The sequence below is a fragment of the Pseudophryne corroboree genome, chromosome 4 (assembly GCF_028390025.1).
Source record: "Pseudophryne corroboree isolate aPseCor3 chromosome 4, aPseCor3.hap2, whole genome shotgun sequence".
In the NCBI taxonomy this organism is placed as follows: Eukaryota; Metazoa; Chordata; class Amphibia; order Anura; family Myobatrachidae; genus Pseudophryne; species Pseudophryne corroboree.
This window is the reverse complement of record NC_086447.1, coordinates 412,359,555-412,374,895: the sequence shown is the minus strand read 5'-3', so window position 1 is coordinate 412,374,895 and position 15,341 is coordinate 412,359,555. Positions and strand designations below refer to the sequence as shown.

The 15,341-nt window shown below is 42.8% G+C and overlaps 3 pseudogenes; 1 reads left to right on the top strand and 2 right to left on the bottom strand.

The window, feature by feature from the left end:
* Nucleotides 1-4,326: 4,326 nt before the first annotated feature.
* Nucleotides 4,327-4,445, top strand: LOC134912422 (5S ribosomal RNA; annotated as a pseudogene).
* A 6,837-nt stretch (nucleotides 4,446-11,282) lies between these two features.
* LOC134912537 (5S ribosomal RNA) lies at nucleotides 11,283-11,400 on the bottom strand (annotated as a pseudogene).
* Nucleotides 11,401-11,551: 151 nt separating this feature from the next.
* On the bottom strand, nucleotides 11,552-11,669 carry LOC134912860 (5S ribosomal RNA; annotated as a pseudogene).
* Nucleotides 11,670-15,341: the final 3,672 nt, after the last annotated feature.

The following is a 15,341-nucleotide window of genomic DNA, read 5'->3' as shown; positions in this document are numbered from 1 at the left end:
CACAAATTGTGCACCTTAGTCAACATCTATGGCCCTAACCAGGGACAGGAGCGGTTCTTTGCGAAACTAGACACGCTCCTTACTCAAGTCCGGCAGGGCGACCTCATACTAGCTGGAGATTTTAACGCTGTGTTAAATCCGAACATAGACCGCTCTCCCTCTCTCTCCCCTGCTTCCCCGTCGGACTCTCTCCACTCTAGATCCCTCCTCCGTCTCATGCGATCCCAGCTTCTCTACGACTCCTGGAGGATCAAAGATCCCGCAGCACGTGACTACACCTTCTACTCCGCTCCTCATAACTCTTACTCCCGCATCGATATGATCATGCTCAGCCACGAACTTGCCTTGAACCTCCAGGCTGCCCATGTTCACCCACTGATATGGTCTGACCATGCCCCGATCTCCTGCGATCTCTCGGGTCTTCTCTCTCACCCCCGCCCCATGACTTGGCGCCTCAACGACTCCCTCCTTCACAACCCGGAGACACGCTCCCACCTTCGGGATAAGCTTTCTGACTATTTTACCCTGAACGATTCCCGCGACACTTCCAGGTCCACTCTTTGGCTGGCACACAAGGCGGTCCTCCAGGGGCACATCATCAGCCTAGCTTCACGGGCCAAGAAACAATCCCTCACCCAGCTTAATAGACTTTCTATCAGACTCCATTCCCTCGAGACCCAGCATAAGGCGTCCTCCGACCAGACCATCTTGTCCGAACTCCGTACTGTTAAAGCGGAACTTGATTTCCTTCTCTCCAGACTGGTGGCTAAACATCTTAAATGGCTTCGCCAGTCTTTTTATGAGAAGGGGGATAAGGCGGACAAGATCCTGGCGGCACGACTCCGGTCTGCTAGGGCCAAAACTAATATTATTTCCATTAGAGACCCTCTTAATCGGTTAGTCCATGACCCTACCGCCATTAGGGCGGCGTTTCAATCCTATTACAATAACTTATATAATCTCCCCCCCCTGCCAGGTCCCTCCTCCCAGCCCCACTCTGACTTGATCTCTCACTTTCTCTCGGCCTCCAACCTGCCTAAATTGCCTCGAGACGCCATGGACCATCTTAACAGGGAGATCTCGGTGGAAGAAATTACCCAGACCATTCTCTCACAAAAGATTGGTAAATCTCCTGGCCTGGATGGGTTTACAGCTCTTTACTACAAACAATTCTCCGATCTCCTCTCCCCCCACCTTCAATCCCTGTTTAATAAGATCATCCATGGCGACCCCCTTCTATCCAAGATGTTGGAGGCTAGAATTGTGGTGATCCCTAAAGAAGGCAAGGACGCCCTCAACTGCGCTAGCTACTGCCCTATATCTCTCCTGAACCTGGACCTTAAAATTTTTGCTAAGATTGTAGCTAACCGCCTCAACCCGTATCTCCCTTCCCTAGTCCACTACGACCAAGTGGGGTTTGTCCCGGGCCGCCAAGCGAGAGACAACACCAGATGCGCTATGGATCTTATACATATCTCGAACTCCAGGGGATCCCCCACTATCATGCTCTCCTTGGATGCTGAAAAAGCTTTCGACCGGATCTCCTGGAGTTTCTTAAGAGCCGCCCTGGAGGCCTTCGGCTTGTCTGGTGCCTTCCTCTCTGGTGTCCTGGCGCTATACTCCCCCCCCTCTGCCACAGTCCTAATTAATGGGGTCCCACCCTATACCCACTAGTCTCAGCAAATATACTGTGATAGGATTCCTCTGTCGTGGTCTTCCCTTTCCCCTACCCTACTCCCCCCTCCTTCCCGTCCCCCCCAAATTGGATACTTAATTACTGCTATGTTATTTTTGTTTGCTTTTACGGCTTATTCTAAAATTGTGGCTTCCGTTGGACGTTGGTCCTTCTGACCACCAGTCCCCCCTCTCGATATCTGTTTATCTATTGTAATTTGCCACGCAAAATAAAGAATTAAAAAATAAATAAATAACTGAGGTACTAATTAAGTCACCTGTGTTCAATCAGGGATAGCACTAAAACCAGGACTGTTAGTGTGCTTTGAGGATCGAGGTTGGGAAACACTGCCATAGACTGTAAGCTCCACTGAGGCAGGGATAATGTGAATGACTGATATAGGGGGTTATTCCAAGTTGATCGTAGCTGTGCTAAATTTAGCACAGCTACGATCTTCTTCCCTGACATGCGGGGGGACGCCCAGCACAGGGCTAGCCGCCCCGCATGTCAGTCCGGCCCCCCCTCGCAGAAGTGCAAAGGCATCGCACAGCGGCGATGCCTTTGCACTTCAAGAGTAGCTCCCGGCCAGCGCAGCTTTAGTGTGCTGGCCGGGAGCTACTCATCACTCCCCGGCCCACAGCGGCTGCGTGTGACGTCACGCAGCCGCTACTGCCCGCCCTCCGTTCAGTCCGGCCACGCCTGCGTAGGCCGGACCAAACCCACGAAACGGCGGCCAAATGCCGCCGTTCTGCCCCCTCCCGCCCAGCAATCGCCTCTGCCTGTCAATCAGGCAGAGGTGATTGCATCCCTGCTACGGCCTTAGGCCGTCTGGTATGCGCCGAAGCACTAAGGCGCTGGCGCATGCGCAGCAGGGACCCGTTCACTCTGCTGCGTTAAAACGCAGCGAGCGAACAGGTCAGAATGACCTCCTTAGTTTTTATAAAGCTCTGCAGAATATGTGTGCACTATATAAATAACAATAAATGATATAGTCAAATATGAATGCAATGTTCAATTATACAGTATATTGGTGTTAATGCTGTAAGAAAAAGATTATTGTGTGACTGGTGATTCCACTGTACCATCTATGCAATTTATTTTAAGTGCATCATTATTATAGCAGACCACTCAAATGAAAACATTGTTAATCTTTTAAGGAGATATCATTGTGCACATCCATATCTACTGTTCATCAGTACTGAGAAAATAATTAGAAGTCTTTCAGAAAACACAGGCTTGTTGCAACTATGTTGATATAAGTGTCTCATATTATAGACAAGGGCACTTGACTGGGTGCTGGTGTATGTATTAAACAAGATGATATTATTTTCATTCCTATTAATACTTTACCTAAAGTAAATCTCATTTCGATCTGCAAATATGTAGACTGCATGACAATTTTTCTGATACAATATTGATTAATCTTTGTCTGAAAAACAATTACTCATGTTTTAGTAATGATGTTTGGACTTTATAATGCAGAATTTGTGTTAGTGATGGAAAGGGTCCAAACATGGGTATATTCAGAGACATGTGGGAGACTGACTCTTGTCAGATAGTCCTGGCATGTCACAAGCTAATGCTTCTCCCAGCTCTTGTGTAGCCTGGAGTCAATTTGCCGAATTCAGATTTCTTGGCAGATGCGCTACCTGTGGGCTTTCCCACCAGAGAGTGGTTTGGCCTGAGTGGATTCCCTTTATTAAGCCTCCTGCTTTTTGATCCTAAGACTTTTAACTTTATGATTTATTTCTGTGCTCCCTAAAATTAAGAAGTGAACAGGGAATAACCTATTTCTTACAATAGGTGTGTCTTTCAAGGGGCACCTCTTATGTCTGACATCTGGATATGTGATATATATTCCTTAACCATCCTTTTTTTTTTGCTTCAAATATTATTGGTAAGCAGGAACGGTACCTGCAATACCCTGATATTTGCTTAGGGTAAATTTTACACATCTGTCATTGTTATAGTGCATATCCTATTCCTTGTTACAGGTGTGTTGTCCAAGGGGCACCTCCTATGTCTGACCCCGCTAAGAGGTGCATCCTTTAACAATCTGTCTTCCTGCTGTTCCAGCAGGCACACAATCAGACTTTTTCTTTAAAACATAAAAAAATCCTTTTTCTCAAAAACCCTTACATAGGTATTGATATACTAACGACTCTGTGTGTATATTAAAACAATTTACTTATTTTCTGCAAGACCATCAGGTATTCCAAGCAGGAACACTATCTGCAACACCTTCGTATAGGAGTGTATATTCAATCTATCAGTGTGTATTTTTACTTCTCTAACACACAAAAATACAGTCATTTTCTAGGTTAAAACTGTATGCCCACCACTGCTTGTAATAAATTCAAATCTTTCCACTGTCACAAGTAAATACACAGCATTTTTGTTAATTTTCGGCACCATATGCCTTTCTTTTTGGAGTCTTATATAACTGTGTTATTCCTTTTCTTCATTCTTGCTTTTCTTCCTTCTGTGAACTCTCATCCACGATTCAGGCGGACTAGTCCACCACAGGACACGTCCCGTCAGTCTAACGTGGACAGCAGATTCACGTCTTTTTTCTACAAAATTTCTCCTTCTTAGAAGGAACCCATTTTTCCATTTCGGTGCACTCTCATTGGCGAGGTAGGACATTTTCTCCCTACGACCATACCCCTCCATTCACGCCCAATCTCGTCCGATCTTGGAAGCTAAACGGAGGTGGGCTGGGTAAGTACCTAGACGGGTGACCACTAGGGAATACCCGGTGAAGTAGGAAGATCCACCTTGGGCAAGAACGCCAACAGCAGTATCACTACTTTACTGATTCCAACTATTTTTCCAATAAGTTCATCAATTTAAGACAGTGGATAACTACCAGATATCATCACATATAGTGTGTGGGCTCTCTCATTCACTAATCCTACCCCATCCAGGGTTGCATTAATACAAACCAAGTTTGTACAGATCCTTGGCAGACGGAGGTTGCTTGTGATGTAGCCATCCTCCATTATGCAATTATCCAGGCATAATTAAGGATCTGAACATTCCATACACCATCCTATATACATTCATAGATGTTCCTCCCTGATACCACTGTCATACAGATGATACGTGCAGTATATATTTATTCTTTAGTTTTCTAATGAGGTGTAGAGTACAAGTCTAAGTTGTCATTATTTCTCATATGTTCATAATTTAAAAGAAAACAATAATAAGAGTGCGCCCAAACTAGTGTCATACTTTTTCTCTCTGTAGTCATATGTGTACTTCGTTTTTATGACCCTGGGCGCACCGCCATACGGACAGATAGGGATCTCCAATTTATGATCGTCCATCTCTGGCTCTTACTTAATTCTCTGTATTTTTGAATCTAGTTCGGTGCAAGATCAACAACCTGTGTTCCTTTCAGGGAATAACAATGGCAAGTACTCCAACAGCTTATTTCCCCTAGTACAAAATGTACTCCTGCCAAACTTTACACTTGTTTTTTTATTGCAGTTAGTGTACCTAGGCTGAAATAACTGAGTGAATTTTTAAACATATTTTCATTAAACTTAGCTCAGGTAACTGCAAAACTGGTAATTTTATCTTAGGTAGAATGGGTCAGATATTGGGGGTAAATCCAAGTTGATCGCAGCAGCAAACTTTTTAGCAGTTGGGCAAAACCATGTGCACTGCAGGGGGGGCAGATATAACATGTGCAGAGAGAGTTAGATTTGGGTGGGTTATATTGTTTCTGTGCAGGGTAAATACTGGATGCTTTATTTTTACACTGCAATTTAGATTGCAGATTGAACTCACCACACCCAAATCTCTCTCTCTCTGCACATGTTATATATCTGCCCCCCCCCCCCCCCTGCAGTGCACATGGTTTTGCCCAACTGCTTAAAAAAATTCCTGCTGCGATCAACTTGGAATTACCCCCATAGCCCCCAACATTGAAATTTGGGGAGAATGAGGGCTCTCCTATAAATAAGATTAGCAGAAACTTTCACATTACTGTATTGGGGGTAATACATACAGTAGCTATACCAAATCTGATGGACCCTCTATATCCATAACTACTGACGGGGCAATTAAAAGCGATGTAGGTGATTTAATGGCAGCAGATTGCGGCACAACATCACTTATTTTACCTTACACTTCCATAGGTGAGCAAAGTAAAAAGAGGAATGTTATCTTGCATATGCAGCATTACATCACCAGTAATTGTATTGCTCAAAGTGCGTTGTAAAGAAACAGGGTTGTGTAGGGGACTAAAGTTATATCGCCTTAGTCCAATCCCTACCGGACTGTACTTTTTAGCCCCGTGTTCTTTAAGTACAGTGCCTTGCTAAAGTATTCACCCCCCTTGGCTTTGTACCTATTTTGTTACATTACAACCTGTAATTGAATTTTTTTTTATCAGACTATTTTGTGCATATCCATCACATAAAATTCAAAGTTGGTGAAGTGAAATTAGAAAAATGTATATAAAAAAATAATATTTATAAATAAAAATTTGTAAATTGGCATGTGCATGTGTGTGTTGTGAAGCTCCCCAAAAGTTCTGGTGCAACCAATTACCTTCAGATGTCACATAATTAGTGAAATGAAGTCCACCTGTGTGCAATCTAAGCGTCACATGATCTGTCAGTATAAACACACCTTTTCTGAAAGGCACCAGAGGCTGCAACACCACTACGCAGGAGGCATCGCACCATGAAGACCAAGGAGCTCTCCAAACAAGTCAGGGACAAAGTTGTTGAGAAGTACAAGTCAGGGTTGGGTTATAAAAAAATATCCAAATCTTTGATGATCCCCCGGAGCACCATCAAATCTGTCATCTTCAAATGGAAAGAACATGGTACCATAACAAACCTGCCAAGAGAGGGCCGGCCACCAAAACTCACAGACCGGGCAAGAAGGGCATTAATGAGAGAGGCAGCACAGAGACCAAAGGTAACCCTGAAGGAGCTGCAAAGTTCCACAGCAGAGACTGGTGTATCTGCGCATGTGACCACAATAAGCCGTACACGCCATACAGCTGGGCTTTATGGAAGAGTAGCCAGAAAAAAAGCCATTACTTAGTGTTAAAAATAAGAAATACTGCAAGACACTCTGCACTAATCAAATCTAGCAGGCTTGAAAGATTATCTGAGGATCAGATAATGAGTATAAACCGTGTCCACAGTCTTATCGTGAAGAATATCCTCATTCTTAGTATATTTGATAACCACCATGAGGATATACTAAGAATGAGGATATTCTTCACATGATAAGACTGTGGACACGGTTTATATTCATTATCTGATCCTCCTTCATACGGATTTTTACTATATAGCCGGCTATTAGAAATAGGATCCAATTAGGTTCATATATGGTTATTTGTGTATGTATACAGTTTTTAATGAATTGTATTTGGTGAGTGTATATATAAAGGTCTATATAAAGGTCATTTAAAGGTCTATATGATCAACTTATTGAATAAATGTTTTTTACTTTTACACATGTGAATTCACTCTAATTTTTCAAGCCTGCTAGATTTGATAAGCGCAGAGTGTCTTGCAGTATTTCTTCAATTGGTTCTCCTATGTAATTGGAGACCCGGTTAGTTTATGCCCACATAAGCATAATAACACTCAGCAGCTGAAAAACAAATGAGTACATGTTTTCTATTCTAAGTTTTTGAAATAAGTAATCCATCACTAGTGCCGTGAGACAATTGTTGTAAACTATTGTTAAAAATAAGAAGGCACGTTTTGAGTTTGCCAAAAGGCATGTGGACAACTACCCAAATGTATGGAGGAAGGTGCTCTGATCAGATGAGACTAAAATTTAACTTATCGGCCACCAAGGAAAACGTTATGTCTGGTGCACACCCAACACATCCCATCATCCCAAGAACACCATCCCCACAGTGAAACATGGTGGTGGCAGCATCATGCTCTGTGGATGTTTTTCAGCAACAGGGACTGGGAAACTGTCGAGGGAAAGATGGATGGTGCTAAATACAGGGATATTCTTGAGCAAAACCTGTTTAAGTCTGCCTGTGATTTGATACTGGGACAGGTTCACCTTCCAGCAGGACAATGACCCGAAGCATACTGCTAAAGCAACACTTGAGTGGTTTAAGCGGAAACATTTAAATGTGTTGGAATGGCTAGTTAAAGCCTAGATCTCAATCCAATTGAGAATCTGTGGTCAGACTTGAAGATTGCTGTTCACAAGCGGAAACCATCCAACATAAAGGAGCTGGAGCAGTTTTGCCTTGAGGAATGGGTAAAAAATTTCAAGTGGCAAGATGTGGCAGGCTCATAGAGACTTATCCAAAGTGACTTGCAGCTGTAATTGCCGCAAAAGTATTGACTACAAAGTACTGACTTTAGGGAGGTGAATAGTTATGCACGCTGAAGTTTTCTGTTATTTTGTCCTATTTGTTGTTTGTTTCACAATAAAAAAAACATTTTCAAAGTTGTAGCCATGTTCTGTGAATGAAATGATGCAAACCTTCAAACAATCCATTTTAATTCCAGGTTGTGAGGCAACAAAACATGAAAAATGCAAAGGGGGTGAATACTTTAGCAAGGCACTGTAGGCTAGATGTACAGTGAATGCTACTTAGGACAAAGTCCACTAGTAACCTTAGGTACCTATGAATCCCGGGGAGGGTCCATAGTTTCCAAACTAGTTAAGGGAGGCAGTCACTTTACCGCCTGTTGGGATCCCGGCGGTCAGGATACCGATGCTGGAATCCCTACACCAGCTGAAATACCAGTGGTCGGAATCCCGACCGCTGGCTGGTTACCCCTCTTGGGTGGTTGTCTACGCCACCACCCAGAGGGGAATAGAACCCTGTGGCAACGAAGGTTGCCACTGGGCCCGAAGCATAGCGAGCGCACAAGGGGACACGCTGCGCTCACCACCGGGATCCCAGCTGTCGGGCTCCCGGCGTCGGCCCCCTGACCGCCGGCATCCCGACCGCCAGGATCTCGTACCAATCCCCTAGTTAATACCCCCCCATCATGAATGAGAAACACTTTCCCTGTAAATATGTACATGGTATCACATTTACTGTATGAGCTCATATGTGTCTTCCAAAGAATAAAGTGGTCCTTTTCCATAAGCACAGTTACAGTATATTAGTCCTCAATGACCGTAATATGTATGTGTGGGGTGTGGTGTGGTGTGGTGTGGTGTGGGTATATATATATATATTATATATATATATATATATATATATATATATATATATATATATATATATATATAATGCAGTGTATAGTCCGGCACTCTATCTAAGAGAGTAAACGGCCCAGGTGCCTTCCGTGGAGACGATGTGTATAGCAATGGAAAAAGACAGCGGCACTCCAGGACTTTAAATGGTCAAATTTCGTGTATTTGCAGCATCAGAAGATACAGCTCAAACCGACGTTTCGGGGCGCGTAGCCCCCTTTTCAAGGTTTGAGCTGTATCTTCTGATGCTGCAAATACACGAAATTTGACCATTTAAAGTCCTGGAGTGCCTATATATATATATATATATATATATATATATATATATATACACATCAGTCGGCACTCCTCGGTACAAAAGCAACAATGGGCCCCCGTGCCAGTTCATATAGACAAATACACCCTCCAATGAAGAACGGCACTGAGAGCACTTTTAGCTGGTAGAAAACTTGTATTCACAGCAACAGCTGTTTCAGGGTCTCAGCCCCTTCCTCAGGCAGAAATACAAATTGGAGGGTATATATATATATATATATATATATATATATATATATAAATAATAGATCCAGCTGGTTTGTATTATTTAATAGCACTCCTGTCCTTTGAAGCAAATAAACATCCATGGGCGCTATCATTAGAGGGAAGATCTATGTAGCTAGTTCCAAATAATTGTTAACCATGAATGAAAGTTTCCACCAGTAGGTCGCATTCACTTATCCTTTAGTGGATACTGATGAACAATCTTGGACTAAACATAAATGAGGGTATGCAATTGTTTGAAATGTCAGTTGGGATAAAATCTAATAGACAGGAAAAAACAGACACCCAACCGACTTTTCAGACAATTGAATTCGACCCTAAGTGTCCTCTTTCCAACTCCTTGGTAGCCTTCCTAGGTACAGCTGTCTGTATTGTTACAGTTCTCACAGGGAACGCACTGGGTCCCTCACTCTCTCTGATTTCCCTAACCGTTATATAACTATATTGGAGAATCTGTAGCAGAGATAACCACTATCCAGCAAAGCTGCATGTGGCCAATAAATGGCGCTGGTTTGCTAAGAGTTAAGTCTGTTGTCGGCAGCTCTAGAATGAACTTCTTCCATTCATGGAGGCTTGTATTAAGCCTCTGTATGTGTATGCAGGATGGCTGACCTTGCTTGAAATGTTAAGTACTGGCAGCCTTATCCCTAGACTCTGGTTACAAGTGAGGGGTGCAGTGTGCTTGCCTAGAACTCACCCTCCAGCTATTCAGTCCCTCATTTCTCTCAGCTGCTCATTCTGCTAGCTGCTGCTGCCTGTAGCCACTCCCCCGACTCCACCGTGCACTCTCCTATTGGTGGCCAGCAGGGACGTGCAGTCAGGGGAGGCAGCGCTTCCCCTGTCATTAAAGATTAAAATAATATAAAGAAGATACTTATGACACATATTCTGTGTCATATAAGTATCTCCTTTATATTAATGTAATCATTATCCCTGCCTAAATGGGGTTGGGAGGCACATGTGAATGGGGAAAGGTATGGGAGCAGGGGGTGGGCACTGGCGGGGCCAGTGAAAATACATGGGAAAGTGGCACCATTAGAGGTGCCGCTTTCATACAGGGATGTGCTTTCAACCCATGAAAGCACGCCCCTGTCAGTGAGGCCACAGTGATTGGCCAGCAAATCCATCACTGTGTGGGCGCGGCGGAGGTGCGGGCGGCGGTGGAGGTGCGGGTGTTGGTGCAGAGTTTAGCAGCGTAGTGGTACCAATTTCAAAAATGGCGCCTCAGCGTAATTTGTTAAATTCAAGATGGCCGCTGCAAGCCAATCACGGCTCGTTGCATCATCGCCCCGCCCCCTCCGGCTGACATATAAGTCAGCGCGAGGCAATGGCGCGTCAGTCCCTCTGCGGAGGAAGAGCAGAGAAGAGCTCCTGAAGGCAGAAGACGCCGGAAGTCCTGGATGGGCTGCGGCTATGCAAAAGAGCTTAGCAGCCGCCGCCCACCAGGTGAAGACGCTGGAAGACAATTGAAAAAGAGAGAAAAGACAAAAAAACCTTGTTTGGAAGCACTCGTTTGTAATGATTGGTATAATGTAAGTAGAATAAGTGATGAAATGAAATAAAACTTAACCTTTAATTGTTTCTTGAATAAAAAGAAATAAATGTGAAATAATTTTGAGACTTGTGTCTAATATTTGAAATAAGGAACTTGTTTAACCTTTTTAGCAAATGAGGTACAAGTTATTAAAAGAAGGTGAAAATATCAGAAGAAATGTGTTTGATGGATACCGTAATGTTCTGATGAAATAGGTGTATCCAGAGCAGTCACTGTACATGCCTTGGAATTAAGGTTTCAATAGAAGCGTGATGTGGTAGCAAGGTTGAGTTGGCAAACAGAATCTCTTGAGAAAGAAGAGGGGGCCCACTGCACCTGGTATTCTCAGGGGGTTTCCCTTCCTGATACTGACCAGGCCATACCTGCTTAGCTTCCGAGATTGGACAAGATCGGGCGCATTCAGGGTAGTATGGCCGTGGGCCTGTCGTTGGAAATGTGAGAAAAGAGATGAGAGAGGAAATCCACTCCTATTGTCTGTACTGTACATAAATCAAAACCATGAATAGTCCGGGAGTGTTTTTCCAGAAGCAGAAGTATGGAAAGCGTTAGATAAGATTTTTCCTTTAAAAGGGGGCCCACTGCACCTGGTATTCTCAGGAGGTTCTCCTTCCTAGTACTGACCAGGCCATGCCTGCTTAGCTTCCGAGATTGGACAAGAACGGGCGTATTCAGGATAGTATGGCCGTGGGCCAGTATAGAGGAAAATATGAATGAAAAGGGAGAGTACACTGCTTTCTGTACTTCACAATCAACCAAGGCCACAGATAGTCTCAAATTGGTATTTCCAGACAGAGGTGTGTCAGTATGATTCTGAGTGTCTGGGATTGATAGAGGTGTAGTGTGGTAGGTAAAGTTTGGCAGATAGTGAACTCTCATGAAAATGCTGAAAAATGATATGTGTGGTGTGTGTGTATATCTTAATCCTTTGGACTGAGAGAAAATATAATAACTGATAAATAAAAAATAATAAAAAATAAAAATAAAAATCCGAGCTCAGAAAAAGGCTTATAGATGGTTCAATGATAGTAAGCACAATACTTACTGGCCCCCTGAAGGGAAATCAGATTAGTAATCATAGAACAGAGTTAAGAAATAACTCAAAGATAATTAGATGACAATTAACACAATAATTGCTGGTCCCCTGAAGGAAAACCAGGTGAGTGATCATATGCTGGTAAGGAGCTCAAGGCTGGCTCACAAATGGTACTATTAACCTTATATTCAGAGTGGAAATGATTAATACCAAATATCAAATAATCAATGATTAATGCCAACAATTAGAAAATGCTACCATAAATACACGTGTGTGTTGAAATCACAACAAATAGAAAATGCTACCATAAATACACTTGTGTGTTGAAATCACGGTTGAATACTTAAATCTAATAAATAAACCTTGGAGGCATGGGCGGGTATTAGGACAAAATTGTGCAGATTTTTATCCGCAAATATAGTGTAATTGCTGCAGATAGAACGCAGTTCTAAAACAGAGGAGAGTGTGGTGGTACACAGAGATCTAGTATCTGTTACCACTGCCACTGTGTATGCGGACAAACCTTTTTATAAAATTGGTAATGTGTATAAGCACAGACTTAAATCCTGGTGGTCTAATGAAAATTACCACAGCGCTGAAATCAAATATAGCAAAAAACGGGTATATGCTCGAGTATACAGTCGGTGTTAGGCAACGGATTAATTCCCATTGTGCCCTATTGGTTCCCGCTGCACATTTGAAACCCTGGTGGTCTAGTGTCAGTTACCGCGGCCGCAAGGTATGCGGTGAACGTTGTCCAGGTCTCCTCTGTTCACAGTCCCGCTACAGTGATGAGCGCGGCCGCCCGCTTCCGGACTGGGCGTGGCCGCGATGACGTCACTACGGACGTTCTCTCGACGTACGTTTCACCTGATTGGGCTTGGTCACGAGAGCCTCTCTCTACTACTCTCCTGTGGCCAGTACTTAAATGTTGAGATGACCAATGAATTTGTCACTTAGATTTGACTGACTGATGGTTGAACCTATCAGATCTCGAGTAGGATGACCAGTGGAATCCATATTGGAAAAGGGAAAAGGGAAGGGAAAAAAGGAGAAGGATGGGGAATGTAATGGAGGAATGTGAGTGTGGTCATTGTAAATGTGAGTGAAAGTAGGAGGAAAATAAATAAATGAATGAAGAAATGAAAAATGGAAACGAGATAGATAAGAGGTGAATATAGAATTGAGAAATAAGGAGATGACATTTGAATTAAAAATAAAGTGAATGTGGATAAAAATAAATAAATGTAAATATAAAATAAATATAAATTATAAAAATAAATAAATATAAAATGGAAAAAGTAATAATAAAATGTAATGAATATAAAAAATATAAAAAATATATATATAAAAAAATATATGAAATAATGAAATTAAATAAATGGATAGATTGAGTTGGTGAAATGAGGATGAACTGAAATGGATGATTGTGAATGAAATAGAAAATAGAAAAGGGTGGTGAGTGAGGGTGTGCTACATAGATATATAAGAATAGCGCTGTTAGTAGGTGAAAAAGGGGAAGGGGTTGTAGCTTAGGTGTGAGGATTATAGTGCGGAAAAAGGGGTGTGACGTGTAGAAGGAGTGGAGGATGGAATGATACTATGAATGTGGGTGTGTAGATGGGAGAGTGCGTGAGTATTGTGTTGAGTGTTGTCTGAAGAGAGGTATTGAGTGTGAGGGGGAAATGTAAGCAGAATTAACGGGGTCTGGAGGGCCATGGAGGAATTGTGGCAAGTGAAGGGAGGGAGTGGGGTTACGGGCTGTGGGGAAAGTGAAAAAGAGGGAATGAGCAAAGGGACACACAAAACGTTTATGTGCTGTGAATGACTGAGATGAAAGGAGGGGGGGGGGGGGGGAAGGGAGGAAAGGGGTAGATAGGAAGAAGAGAAAGAAAAAAGAAGGAAAGGAGAAAGAGGGAAAAGAGTGGGTGGGTGGTTTGGAATGTGATGGGGAGTTGTGAAAAAGGAAAAGAAAAGGGAGGAGGAAAAGGGGAAAGAAAGAATGAGTAGTAGAAAGAAAAGGAGAGAAGGGGAAGAAAAAGAAGGAGAAGGAGAGGGAAAAGGAGAGGGAAAAAGGGGGGTTGGAAAGAAAAGGAAAGGAAAAGGTGGGGGTTGGGGTAAGGGTGTGGAAGAGGAACAAGGAGGGGATGGGGGATTGACAGGAATTCCTGTCCATCCCCCATCCCCCCCCCTGTTCCTCTTCCACAAGGAGGGGATGGGGGATTGACAGGAATTCCTGTCCATCCCCCATCCCCTCCCTGTTCCTCTTCCACACCCTTACCCCAACCCCCACCTTTTCCTTTCCTTTTCTTTCCAACCCCCCTTTTTCACTCTCCTTTTCCCTCTCCTTCTCCTTCTTTTTCTTCCCCTTCTCTCCTTTTCTTTCTACTACTCATTCTTTCTTTCCCCTTTTCCTGCTTCCTTTTCTTTTCCTTTTTCACAACTCCCCATCACATTCCAAACCACCCACCCACTCTTTTTCCCTCTTTCTCCTTTCCTTCTTTTTTCTTTCTCTTCTTCCTATCTACCCCTTTCCTCCCTTTCCCCCCCCTCCTTTCATCTCAGTCATTCACAGCACATAAACGTTTTGTGTGTCCCTTTGCTCATTCCCTCTTTTTCACTTTCCCGACAGCCCGTAACCCCACTCCCTCCCTTCACTTGCCACAATTCCTCCATGGCCCTCCAGACCCCGTTAATTCTGCTTACATTTCCCCCTCACACTCAATACCTCTCTTCAGACAACACTCAACACAATACTCACGCACTCTCCCATCTACACACCCACATTCATAGTATCATTCCATCCTCCACTCCTTCTACACATCACACCCCTTTTTCCGCACTATAATCCTCACACCTAAGCTACAACCCCTTCCCCTTTTTCACCTACTAACAGCGCTATTCTCATATATCTATGTAGCACACCCTCACTCACCCCCCTTTTCTATTTTCTATTTCATTCACAATCATCCATTTCAGTTCATCCTCATTTCACCAACTCAATCTATCCATTTATTTAATTTCATTATTTCATATATTTTTTATATATATATTTTTTATATTTTTTATATTCATTACATTTTATTATTACTTTTTCCATTTTTATATTTATTTATTTTTATAATTTATATTTATTTTATATTTACATTTATTTATTTTTATCCACATTCACTTTATTTTTAATTCAAATATCATCTCCTTATTTCTCAATTCTATATTCATCTCTTATCTATCTCATTTCCATTTTTCATTTCTTCATTCATTTATTTATTTTCCTCCTACTTTCACTCACATTTACAATGACCACACTCACATTCCTCCATTACATT